Source organism: Centroberyx affinis, unplaced genomic scaffold (assembly GCF_046629955.1).
Source record: "Centroberyx affinis isolate AG114_WGS23_722 - 3 ecotype Tasmania unplaced genomic scaffold, CSIRO-AGI_Caff_v1 ptg006345l_1, whole genome shotgun sequence".
NCBI classification, from domain to species: Eukaryota; Metazoa; Chordata; class Actinopteri; order Beryciformes; family Berycidae; genus Centroberyx; species Centroberyx affinis.
In genome coordinates, this window is record NW_027283223.1 from 248266 (window position 1) to 260381 (window position 12116).

Consider the following 12116-nt stretch of genomic DNA (forward strand, 5'->3'; position numbering starts at 1 on the left):
ATTGTAAAATGAGAACATTACTTTTTCTATTGATTTAAAAATGAGTATACTCTATCAGACACGTGGGCAGGCAACAAACCATTACTTGGAAGCTGATATTAAAGAAAAATAATAAACATTTTAGTGTCATTATATTTAGTGTCCTTATTCGGTAACATTACTGTTTCTGTGCTCCTTAGTTGTTGTCCTCAGGCAAAATCAGCAGGGCCAAAGCAGACAGACTGAAGGCCAGCTATAGGCGGCTCCATGGCGCTGTTGAGAGGTACGTTTTCCTGTTTTCCTGTTACAAAAGTCAATATGTCACCCTCATATTAATAAAGACATTTTGGAGACACATGATGACGCCATGGATGCAGAATCTGGTTCGACCCACGTGACGGCAAGCATCCGCCCTGCTGAAGTGTCCTTGATCAAGACACTTATCAGCTCCAGGTGTGCTGTTCTCTCACTGACTCTGCACTCTCACCTCCCAGTGGAGCAGGCAAGCGAAAAGGGAATTTCCCTGCAGGTTTCAATAAAGTATCACATTATATTATTGCAAGAGAACATTGAATGTGTCTCCAGCTGGGATGTGTCTCCAGTTTTTGTTGACATTTTGCAAACTTTGTATAAATGAGTTTTGCTTTATCCTGCCATATTCACCTCAACCTCTAGCCCTCCTAACCCCTCACTACCTCATCCCTCCAAAGGAAAAGAAAATTATATTTGACCTTTTTCACATATTGAATACTATTTGATCGACCTAATATCTTCCTCTCTAATGTTTCAGTTGCTTCTGCCCAGGAATCCTTAACTAATTGTATAAAAGATTATGACTTGTAATCTGTAGGTATGTTTACATAGACACAATAATCTCTCTCAGTCACTGTGAACAATCAGGTCAAGGCAATATTTATGATTATGGGATTTCCCCCTGTAACCCAGGTTTATTGTAGTTTACTCAGAGTAGAATGATGAGGTCCAGCCATTCTGACATGGGACACATTTTTTTTGGCACACTGCACTGATGTGCTAACAGAACACAAAAGTAATAGGATTCTCACTGGTGGCTGAAAAGAGAAGATGTTGAGATTTACTCATGCAACACGTGATATGTTGCATACAAGTGTTGCCATGTTCTCATTTGTAAAAATGCAAAAAAGAAAAAGAAAGAAAGAAAAAAGAACACCGCCACTGCATCCAGGTCAACATCCTCTATGGCCTTTTTGACATGTTCACATATTTTTTAAAAAATGAATAAAGTTGGGCTAATGTGTTAATATGGCCATATAGCTCTAAAGATTGAGCAGTCATCTAGGTGTGTTATGCTTACACTGATCATGACCTTACTCTAAATGAGATAATCAGACTAAGGCAGTTACATGACATTTGTTAGAGTCAGAGTGTTGCCTTATATCAGTTAATATCAAAGTATTTGAACGCATGTAAATGTACCCAGCAGCTAAGACTTGGTATCGGTATAGGCTACTACATACAGTACAACATGCATAATTTAACTGGTGTATCCAACAGATCCCAGGAGTCCCAGATCAAGCTCTTGGTGGAGGTTGAGAGAAGTCGTGCAGAGCTGGCGAGGGCGCAGGGCTGGTGAGGAGTGTAAAACAACACACACACACACACACACACACTGTGTTATCTGTTACTGTTATTGCAATCACTCAAAATCGAGTACACACTTCAAAAAATGTCCATCTGAATCTATTTAGTCTCATATTCAGTCTTAATCAGTCAATCTTAGTTTTCTGAGGATTTAAGAACTTTTAATGCGATATAAATTACTTCCAAATGAGGTGAGATAGTTTCACTTGTTTCAGGAATTTCCTAAAAACAAGTGCCGATATTTTGAAAGAACGCAGGATAAGGTAAATCACTCCTCTAGTATCCAGAAAATGACACTTGAATCAAGAAAATCCCTGAGGCTCCTGAATACTGCATTGGAAACAAGTAAAATTATCTCACCTCACTTGCAGATTTTTTCACTTCTTTTAAGAAAAAATCATGCCTACTATACATTTCTTTCAAACTTATCTATCTGTAGTTTTCCTTCTCTCTCTGTCTTTCTCTCTCTCTCTTTGTCTCTCTCTCTCTCTCTCTCTCCTGTCTCTGTCCCTCTCTCTCTCTCTCTCTCTCTCTCTCACTCACACACACACACACACACACACACACACACACCCTGAAAGGAGAAAATAGATTTAGTCACACAAACACCTTCATACACACACACACACACACACATTCACACCTTTGAGAAGAGCTCAAGAGGCAGAGTGGTGAAGAGAGAAGGTGCATACATGCGTGTGAGCACACACACACACACACCCACACACACATACACGCACACAAATAAGCAACGAGGGACCAAACACTGAGGTTAGCTACATGAGGCAGCATCTTCTCAACTTTTTATCGACCTGAGAAAGAGGTGAAGGTGAGAGAGTACCAGAGGGCACAAACACACACACACACACACACACACACACACACACACACACACACACACATACACACACACACACACACACACACACACACACACACACACACACACACACACACACACACTCACACTGTAAGAAAAAAGTATTGCTTTGTGTATATCATTGTTTTGAAACTAGAGCAAAAAAAATGTCTGTTGGTTTTAATGGTACATTTTGGTGTCAATGCCCTAAATGCTGTTTCAGAGGCCTTTCCCTAAGAATGCCATGTTCAAGTGCATTTTTAGTGTTTGTTTTGACCAAAACATGTTTACTTGTCTGAGCTCTCTGTGCTGGCTCTCCTCCTCCCTCCCTCTATCTCTCTCCTTTCTTGCGACTCTCTTTTCCCCTCTCCACCAGTTTTCCTCTACTCTGCTCTCTCTTTTCCTTCCCTCCCCTCTCTCAACACTCCTGTCGTTGTGTCCAAAAGGTCAAACACGCCCACAGAAATGGAAAAGAACACACTCCCTCAGTTTTCTCTCTCCTCTCTGTACATATGTGCTCTATTTTTCGAGGGCCAATGGGAGGTCAGCGGATCATTGCTAAGCAATGTGACAACACGCACTAATGAAAAATAGCCGAACGATTGTTTGCCAAAACTACGGCTGAAAATTGGTCACTGGCCACGGGTCACCTGTAGGGCGGAGGTCAAAAATAACCAATAAGAGAACGCCAGTGGTGAAGAACGTCAAGGAGAGATGGTGAGGTGTGAAAAGAACTGTAACATCCCTAATACTGCTTATTTACCCAACAGCTTAGTAGCCTTTTTAGCCTTTCCTCAGCCGTCTTTTCTCCTTATCTCCACTGAATTACATTTGACTCAGGATTGTCTCAGCACTATTAAACTACTCACAGCACATAAACTCACCACCATATTGCGGAGATATGATCTGTAGGATACAGTGATTTTTATGCAGAGCACACATACTGAGGCTGAGAGTTTTAGGCCTTGCGGTAATTGAAATATTAAATGAAAACCACTTACAGAGCATTCTCTGAGGATGCAGTAATAGACAGGGCTGTCTCTCATCGTATATTAGACCATGAGTGTGCATATTATTTGTGACAGCTAGCTTTTGGTGGGGCTATCTCTCTGCCCTCTCCTTTTTTCTCTGTCCTCTCTTGCTGTCTCCTCTGCTTCTTCTTTATGCTTTCTACTTTTCTTATTTCAGTTTTCTACCCTCTCTCATCTTCTCTCACTCCTCCCTCCTCTGCTCTTCCCTTCTCTTTTCTTCTCTCTGGCTCTTCTTTTTTCTTTTCTCCTTTTCTTTCATCCTCTCCAGCCTCATCTCCTCCCCTCTCCTCTCTTCCTTTTCTCTTCCCCCCATCTTTTCTCCTGTTCTTCTCCCTCTCTCCTCTCTTGTCCAAACGGCCAGTGAGCCAGCAGTCTGCATATGACAGGCAGATGCTCACCATGCAAATATGCCTTTAAAAAAGCTGTTGTCTCCTTCATCCTCAGCCAAACACATACACAGGAATTCAGCACTTTTTTTTTTTTTTTACAGTCAAATATTTTAGCATTCATGCAGTTTTCCATGTATATCACTTTATATCCAGTACATCGTCTTGTCAGGGAGATTAATATCGTTCTTTTTCTGAAACGTGCAGCTGTACACTATGCTATCATAAGGTTTTTTTCCTCAATGACAGATCTTACTTTAAATTATTTCATACAAACTTTAATCAATTGCTCAAAAAGCTTTTTCCATAGGGAGATGAACAATTCATGGAAATGTTGTTTCATATGCAGCTTTCTACTGTGTTGAGTACTTTATCTGTATGGCTTTGTTTATGTATGAGGAAGCTTTTAATACACTATGTGTTAGGAATGTAAGACCCAACCCCACAGTAAAAAAAAACTGACTGATTATGGTAAAAAGGCATTGATATTTTAATCACGCGGCACCAGCCAGCCAACCAAGACACCGACTTTCATTAATAGCCTGACATTTCACTGAGAGCGCATTGGATATGGTGACAAGCAACTTTGCCTCGTAGTCCTACAAGCTTGTTTTAGGAAGAGCAGAAAGTTTTTTTATTCATTTCCTAATGGTAGAAAACTGTCTTTGGAGCTTATTTGGAACTTTGGATATCTATTTTAGTTCTTTGGCCTCTGCATCGTGTACTTGGCGTCATACTTGGCGGCATTTCGGTTAACTGGAATAAACTGCACATGGATAGAAACTTAGTCACAGGTTCCTCTTATCAATACGTTCCTCTTTCTGTTGAACCAGGAACTGAAACCGTGTACAGAGTATTTTGATTTATGCTCATTGAACATTTCCTCTTCTCTTATCTTTTTCTCTCCTCTCCTCTCCTCTCCTCTCCTCTCCTCTCCTCTCTGCAGTATCCAGGAACAGAGGCAATGTCTGGAGAGAGAGCATGAGATGCAGCCCAAACCTGCTGTAAGTTCCTCAATGTACCGTCCAGGTCCAGTTTCAGAAATGTGGATTAAGACTGCAACAATAGTCTCCACAGAAGAACAATATGAGGTTTACTGCAAGCCTCCAACCAGGCTTAATCCAGGCTATGAAGACTTCCCATTGGCTCTTTACAGGGCCATCTGAAGCAATTTGAAGCTAACCATCTCAAGCTAAGCATTTTTATAGTAGAATCTCCCATTAAGATGCAAAGACAGCATTTGAGTTGAATAAGATAATAATTTTTAATCCTTGTTATAGATGGAGACAGGTTTTTAACCTTTATTTAAGCAGGCAAATCAATTCAATATTTGTAATTGTCCCCATGAGGCTACTGATATAGCAGAAAACATTGATTTTCACATATTATAAACAGCTAATATTGAGAGAACAGAAACAGCTGAACGACAAGAAGGAGATCATAGACACCAAACAGTTCTGTGTGTGTGTTGTGGGTATGTGTTTCTGTGTGTGAGTGTGTGGGCATACTTAGCTCACAGTACACCATCGATGAAATAACGAATGTGTGTGTGTGTGTCTAGGCTGAGATGGCCCTGACAGCACCTGCCATCTTAAACGAGGTTGAAAGGACAAGTTGTGAGAATTCGTAAGTACAATTAATCCTCAACATCACTTATTTCCAAAGAGCATGAAAGTCGCACCAGGGGTAAAAACCCAGTGTTTCCGGTGAGTCACCCACATGATAAAGTTACATGTATTTTTTATGAGCTAGGGTCCTTTGGTGAGACTACACTGAGTGCAAACAATATTAGGAACACCTTGCAAAAATGTAATCGCTCCCTAATTTGCACAATTTAACCTGTCTCCTTCCCTTCATCTACATCTCCCGTTCATGACAGGAATGGATTTAACAGATGAACTCTATGAGGGATCATATTGTAAGGGTCACCTGGATTCACCCAGTCAGTTAATATTTGTTTATGCTCAGTGTAAATATTCTCAGTTTTGAGGACCTGATGTTGACCAGACAAACAACACGGTCAACGACGTAACCATTTCAAATGAGTGTTGAATCTGTGCAGGAAGTAAAGCTAAATGTCTGTGATGCATTCTTTATTCAAAGACAAATCCTGCAGGATAAGAACCATTATTGATCAGCTTTATACCTGTTGTTCTGTTATGAATCTAAAAAATATCTCTCCTCTCCACTGCTCTTGATGTAGAATTTGCCAGTCTGTGGAAAGGACATTTTGCTCCAAATGCATGACTGAAACAGATAAGAGGGGCTGCTATGTGTAGCAACAGTCACATTTTTCTCTACAATTTGACTACATCAACCTCACTGATTTTATAGAAATTCGGTACTTAAAAAAGATTTTATGTTCAGAAACTTTAAGTTGATATGCAAGTGCAACTACAGAACCAGAGAACAGTGCCACTTGTAGTCCCACTGCAGGCTCTTTTATGTTTATTTCAAACTGATATTTTGCTTGCAAGTCATGCTGTGGAACTGTGTGAGCTACGAGCACCCGCAATTTTAAATTCACAAAGCTGAGGGGTTTTGGATTGCAGCCCCAGCTTCAGTCAAGCTATTTAATATGGAGAAGATGGAGGCACATTTTTTTATTTGATAAGACATGCGCTCTTACAGTTTAACATGGAGTATTAGAAGGATACTCTCAACAGTTATCTTCTCTGCACTCTTTCTCTTTCTACAGTATCTCAATCATATTTATCCCAAGTATCAAGTATCCCATCCTATTTATTTATTCATTTATTTCCTTTTTTGTTTTTGTTTCTTTGTTTCTTGCTTTCTCTGTCCATCTCTGTTTTTATCACCATCCCCTAGAGATGCAATGAAGAAGCCAGAAGCGCTGGAAGAGGAGACAGCAGTGAGGAAGAAGCAGCTGAAGGAGGTGGAGGTGGAGGTGGAGGTGGATGAGCATAACCGCGCCCTGGAGGAGGAGAAGGAGCTGGAGGGGTGCAGGGCCCAACTGGAGGTCACAGAGCACAGACAACGGCTGAAAGAGCTGGAGTTCCTGCGGGAGGAGAATGTTGTGCTCATGGGAAACAGGTATGAACACCCCATACAGTTACAGCCAATGAAAATAGACACTATGTTGAGGTCATTTGGAAGACAAAAGGTGATTTAATGAAATAAATATCTGAAGATAATAGATAATAATTTTATAATAACAAAATATTTTTATATTATATATGTGTGTGTGTGTGTGTGTGTGTGTGTGTGTGTGTGTGTTCATCCTCACCAGAGCTAGACTGGATTTGAAGTTGCAGGACAATGAGATTGAAAGAAAGTTCCTGTGCGAGAAAAAATCCAGGCTCCTCAGGGAGTTAAATAGGTATGTTGTCACACACATATAACCTTAGAATGCACCAAAATACATTGATATACCTTATACTGATATACTGTACAACTGCACAAACAACTGTTTTCAAGGACTTTTGCACTTACAATATAAAGTGCATCTACACTATCTTACCCCATGCTTGACTGAAGTGCATTCCCTCCAACAGCTTGTGGTTATACACCTCATCAAATTGTAGAGTAGATTCACCTAAATTCCTCGAAAGGCTCTTCCACTTAAAATACACATGGGCATTATCTTACCCCAACAAATGTTAGTAAACTCAACCAGCTTGTTGCTGTTAACTTCAATAAGATAGATATTTACATGTATTTCTCTCTAGGAGGGATTCACTTACAGCTAAGTGATAAGCATGGCCATATAATGATGATGAATATGTGAAGGTGTCCCATGTTTATCCTCAGGGAGATGCAAGCCCTCAAGAGTTTGGGGAATGAACTGGAGTTGTCCAATGAGCAGCTGGAACACACACAGTCCATCGAGGTACCTGTCGCTCATTACCTACAACTAGAGCACACACACACACACACAACGTTACCATGCAAAATAGAAAAATAGGATCATCTATTATGAAAACTTGCACTTTACTTCGTTCCTGACATGTATTTTGTTGCCAAATTGCCATATGCTTCCACGATTATGCAGTGCCAAATGCGCAACGTGCATGTCCCGTTAACCATTATCACACATTGTCAATTGCTAAATACGCAACCTACAACCAAGAAAAACAACACAGTAAATATGTAAAAAGCACAGCCCAACAAAAAGTCACGAAAATAAACTGCAAAGGCATCTTACCTTCACCCGACGCACAACATAGGCCTCCCCGACGCACACACACATCGCCATCGCGCACGAGCAGATCCGTTTCCTCAGCAGAAAACCGTTCATTTCTCCAACTTGCCGAATCCGCCATTTAAACAGCAATGCGCCAAGGTGCAAGCGCACCTGGCTCTTAAAGGGAATGGGAGATGACACTCTGATTGGTTGAGTTCATGTTATGCCCAAAACACACCTATGATTAATTAAGGGACTTAGTACAACCCCTTTACGCCTTGTGCCTTTGCGCCCACATTGTGCGTCGTTTAACTAGCAATTTGGATTTGGACACGCCCTAAATGCACTTGCGCCATGTGCTTTAGACCATGCGCCATGGATCGTTTAAATAGGGCCCTTGGACTTTATTTCCTGGAATTGTATTTTGTCACGTTATACAGTACATGCTGGACTTGTTGCTGGTTGGAAACCCTAGGTTCCTGAACATTCTGACAGTATGCACTGGCAACTATTGAGGCTTTGTTGATTTTAATAGTATAAGACTATATTGATGACTGCTCATGTAACGAGTCAGAGTTACAGCCATTCAGGAAGTGTGGCCAATTAGAAGAGCTGTTCCTGGTGATCTAAAAGCATAAAGATTTCACCATGTAAATCTGACAATGTGGGAAATGTGCTCCTCCTTATGGTTCACAGCGAGGTATGTTTTTTACTGATGTTCATATTAGAACTGGTTAGTTTGTAGGTTGGTTGGTTAATCTTTTCTAACTTCAAATTTTAAACACCGGTAGGTGGGTGAATATTTTCTGTGAGTGTAAATTCCATCATGCAAGTTCTCAGGTGTTTTGCTGCAAAAATACTTGGATGTTGATTCATCTTAAAAATGAAATCAGGTAAATTTTTTCCACTATTGAGCTTCCTGTAGTTTTACTGAGTGAAGTAAAAGAAGGGCAGAGGGAAAGGGAGGGAGATGGGAAATGTGTCAGCACATCGAAAACCATAAAAATATAAAAAGAACTGACTATGACACATCAGGGAATTTAGATAGTTAGGAAATAATGAAAACAAAGCAACTGAAAAGTACGATTCACTCAGTTCCACTAATCTCCCAGCAACAATGACTCTCATGTGAACAGTTACTCACAATGAATTTGACTGTGAAGCCTGCTTAGATGAGACTGGATTCAATGTCATTGATTGCATTGGCAGTTTAATGGCCTTTACCACAAAAATGTCTCACATTTATCTCAGCTAGGGTGGGATTGATGGTTTTAATATTGACGCAGTATGCTATGTTATAAAACTTAATGCAGCATGAGGGCTAATATACCTGAAACAATGATGGGATTGAATACTATGTAGCTGAGCTAAAATTCTGACATTGAATTCTTTTTTAAAACCCTCATTGATTCAGTTTTTTTTTCTACTTCTGTCAACCAACTAGTTTTAAATATGTGGCATGCTGCAGTGTTGCTCGTACTGCTGAACTGGGGGCCCGGGCCACCCTGCCGGGAGGGGCAGTCCCACCGCCTGAAGGCATTAATTTTTTTTATTAGTTTCAGCGAAGAGTTGTTCAGAGGCCTTGGGGAAACGCTGATATATAGTATTCATTATTTTGGAATCAATGTTTAATGCGAGATTGAATATGCATTGTCTGAATATGATTTGAAGTTTTGTAATCTTTGTATACGATCCTCTATGTTTTGTCCTTCACCGGTATATGACGTCAAAGAGTGAGAAAAAAAACAATACATTTAAGGCATTTTGCTCAGGCTCAAGATTGACTCACAACAATTACAATAAGTGCAAACAGTGGAAAAGTGATTGTTTATGTATCACCATCACTGAAGGAAGGAAAGTTGTCTGAATTGTGTCTTTATTAAGTATATTTTGACTAGTTAAGTACAGTGGATAACACAGTAATTCTAGATGCTTTTTCAAATTTTCCAGTTTTTATTGCATTCAGGCCTCGTTGCACATTAAAAATTTGAAAAGACTCTTGATATCCACTGTACATTTGGACTTGAATTTCCAGAGCGACGCCGCTCCTAAAGCAGAGGAGGAGAGTCTACAGCTGAGGATGGAGCTTCAGAAAGAGGTGGACGCCCAAGTTGGATTAGAAAAACCGGTGTGTATGTGTGTGTGCATATAGTATGTTTGCTTTCATGTGTATGTTTTCATACCTGCTTCTCTGACTGGGTCCCTAAATGTGTTTGCAAGAGAAATAGAAATAAATAAAACGCTCTCTGCTAACCTAATCCCTTAACTCTATCCCTGACTCCCCCCCCACCCCCCCAGCCCTATCCTTCCATCAGTCACTACTATGTTGCCGTAGAGGGGAACATTTTTGGATGTATACAGCTTTCTGTAAAATTGGAGAAATTTTCTCCTGAATTTATATGTGAGGCACTGATGTCAGGTAAAAACCTTGTATCTCCGAACTGTCAACTTTTTCAGTAACTATGAAAAGCTGTCTTGGTTTTTAGCCTGATTGCCATGCATGTCTGAGATTATCAGAAGTGCTGAGGGTCTACTGACCAAAACGTTTTCAGTTTGTGTTTTTTATTTTATTTTTTTGTCACTTTTGTCAAATAAATGTCACTTGCATCAATTGCATCAGTTGGCCTGTTTAACATCAGTTTTTTTAATTTTTTTTTATCAGTGTGTAAATTCTTGTTGGTTTCTTTATGTCTGAGATTATCCAATGATTATTGAAAGGGCTTTGTAACACCAGGAGCCAGAGAATTTTATCAATCCCTAGACGATCATGTAATTAGATTAGATTAGATTGGCTAAAGCTTGCTCTTGGCAGAAGATGGTTTTGATCTCATCCATTGACCTCTGCAATACGGGGCCCAACACGCTTCTACTACGCCACTCTGCTGTCAGTAACCCTTCTATCGCAGTAAAAAAGCCATGAAAATTACCACATTGGAGTCATGAGCTTTTTCAAACAAGAACAGCGCTAAGTATGTGTTCCCTACCAGCAATCAGTAGCTAAGGAGGAGAGTCTGAAGGAGCAGCAGGAGAGCACGGTGCAGGAGCTGCAGGCGGAGTCAGACCGCCTCCGAGAAGAACTCCAAAACCTCATACATCTGACACAGATCAAAGTCGATGAGAGGGACCGGAAGCACTGGGAGATGCTAAAGGCTGAGGTACACACACACACACGCGCGTAAAATGTAAAATGGCCACATGTAAAATGGGCTAAGGTTCTCATATGAAGAGACGTGCACGTGTACTTTTGAATAATTCTTTCATGTCTGCATTAGTGCTTACAATGACGCAGACACGCACATACACATACCACACACAAATACATGCACTTATGTCTCAAAAACCTCACAAAGGGACATAATGACATTTTTATTTTGGGCATTTAGTTGAACTTATAATATTCTTGTGACCACAGAGCAATCATGTAAGAGTGAGTGCTATTAAAAGAGACAGAATACGATTAAAGAGGTATAAAAGGCAATAAGTGGACTTAAAGTAAACATTACATATGCACATGTACACACAGATGTACATGCATGCAGTCAAACACACACACTCACACCCACACACACACACGCAGAAGTGATAATAGTTTTCCCTGTGTAAATCTATCCACAGCGAGTGGAACAGCGCTTGGAGCAGCAACTGGGAGAGAAAGACCTGGACATCATGGAGCACAAAAAGTGGATTGCTGTGCTACAGCGCAGGTGTGTTTGTGTGTGTGTGTGTGTGCGTGCATGTGTATTTGTGCGTGTATGGCTGTGCTCTCTCTCTCCTTCTCTCTCTCTCCCCCTCACCTAGAATTCATTAAATGCAAAGGTGTGTTGTGACAAGGAGGATTTTTGGTGTTAGAGAAGCTACTAAGCTGTTAATAAGTAGCTTTAGGGAGGGCCTAATCACCTCTTGCTCTCTCTCTCCATTTCTCATACTCTTTCTTTCTTTCTCATAAAGTGGAAAAAAAACATTATCTCATTGTACAGTTCAAGGTTTCTCAATATCTTTTGATCCATTTGAATGCATTCAAATTAAGACACACCAAGAATGGATTGGATATGAAACTAATCAGTGTTATTGTTTTTTTCATAATATCATTTAGTCAC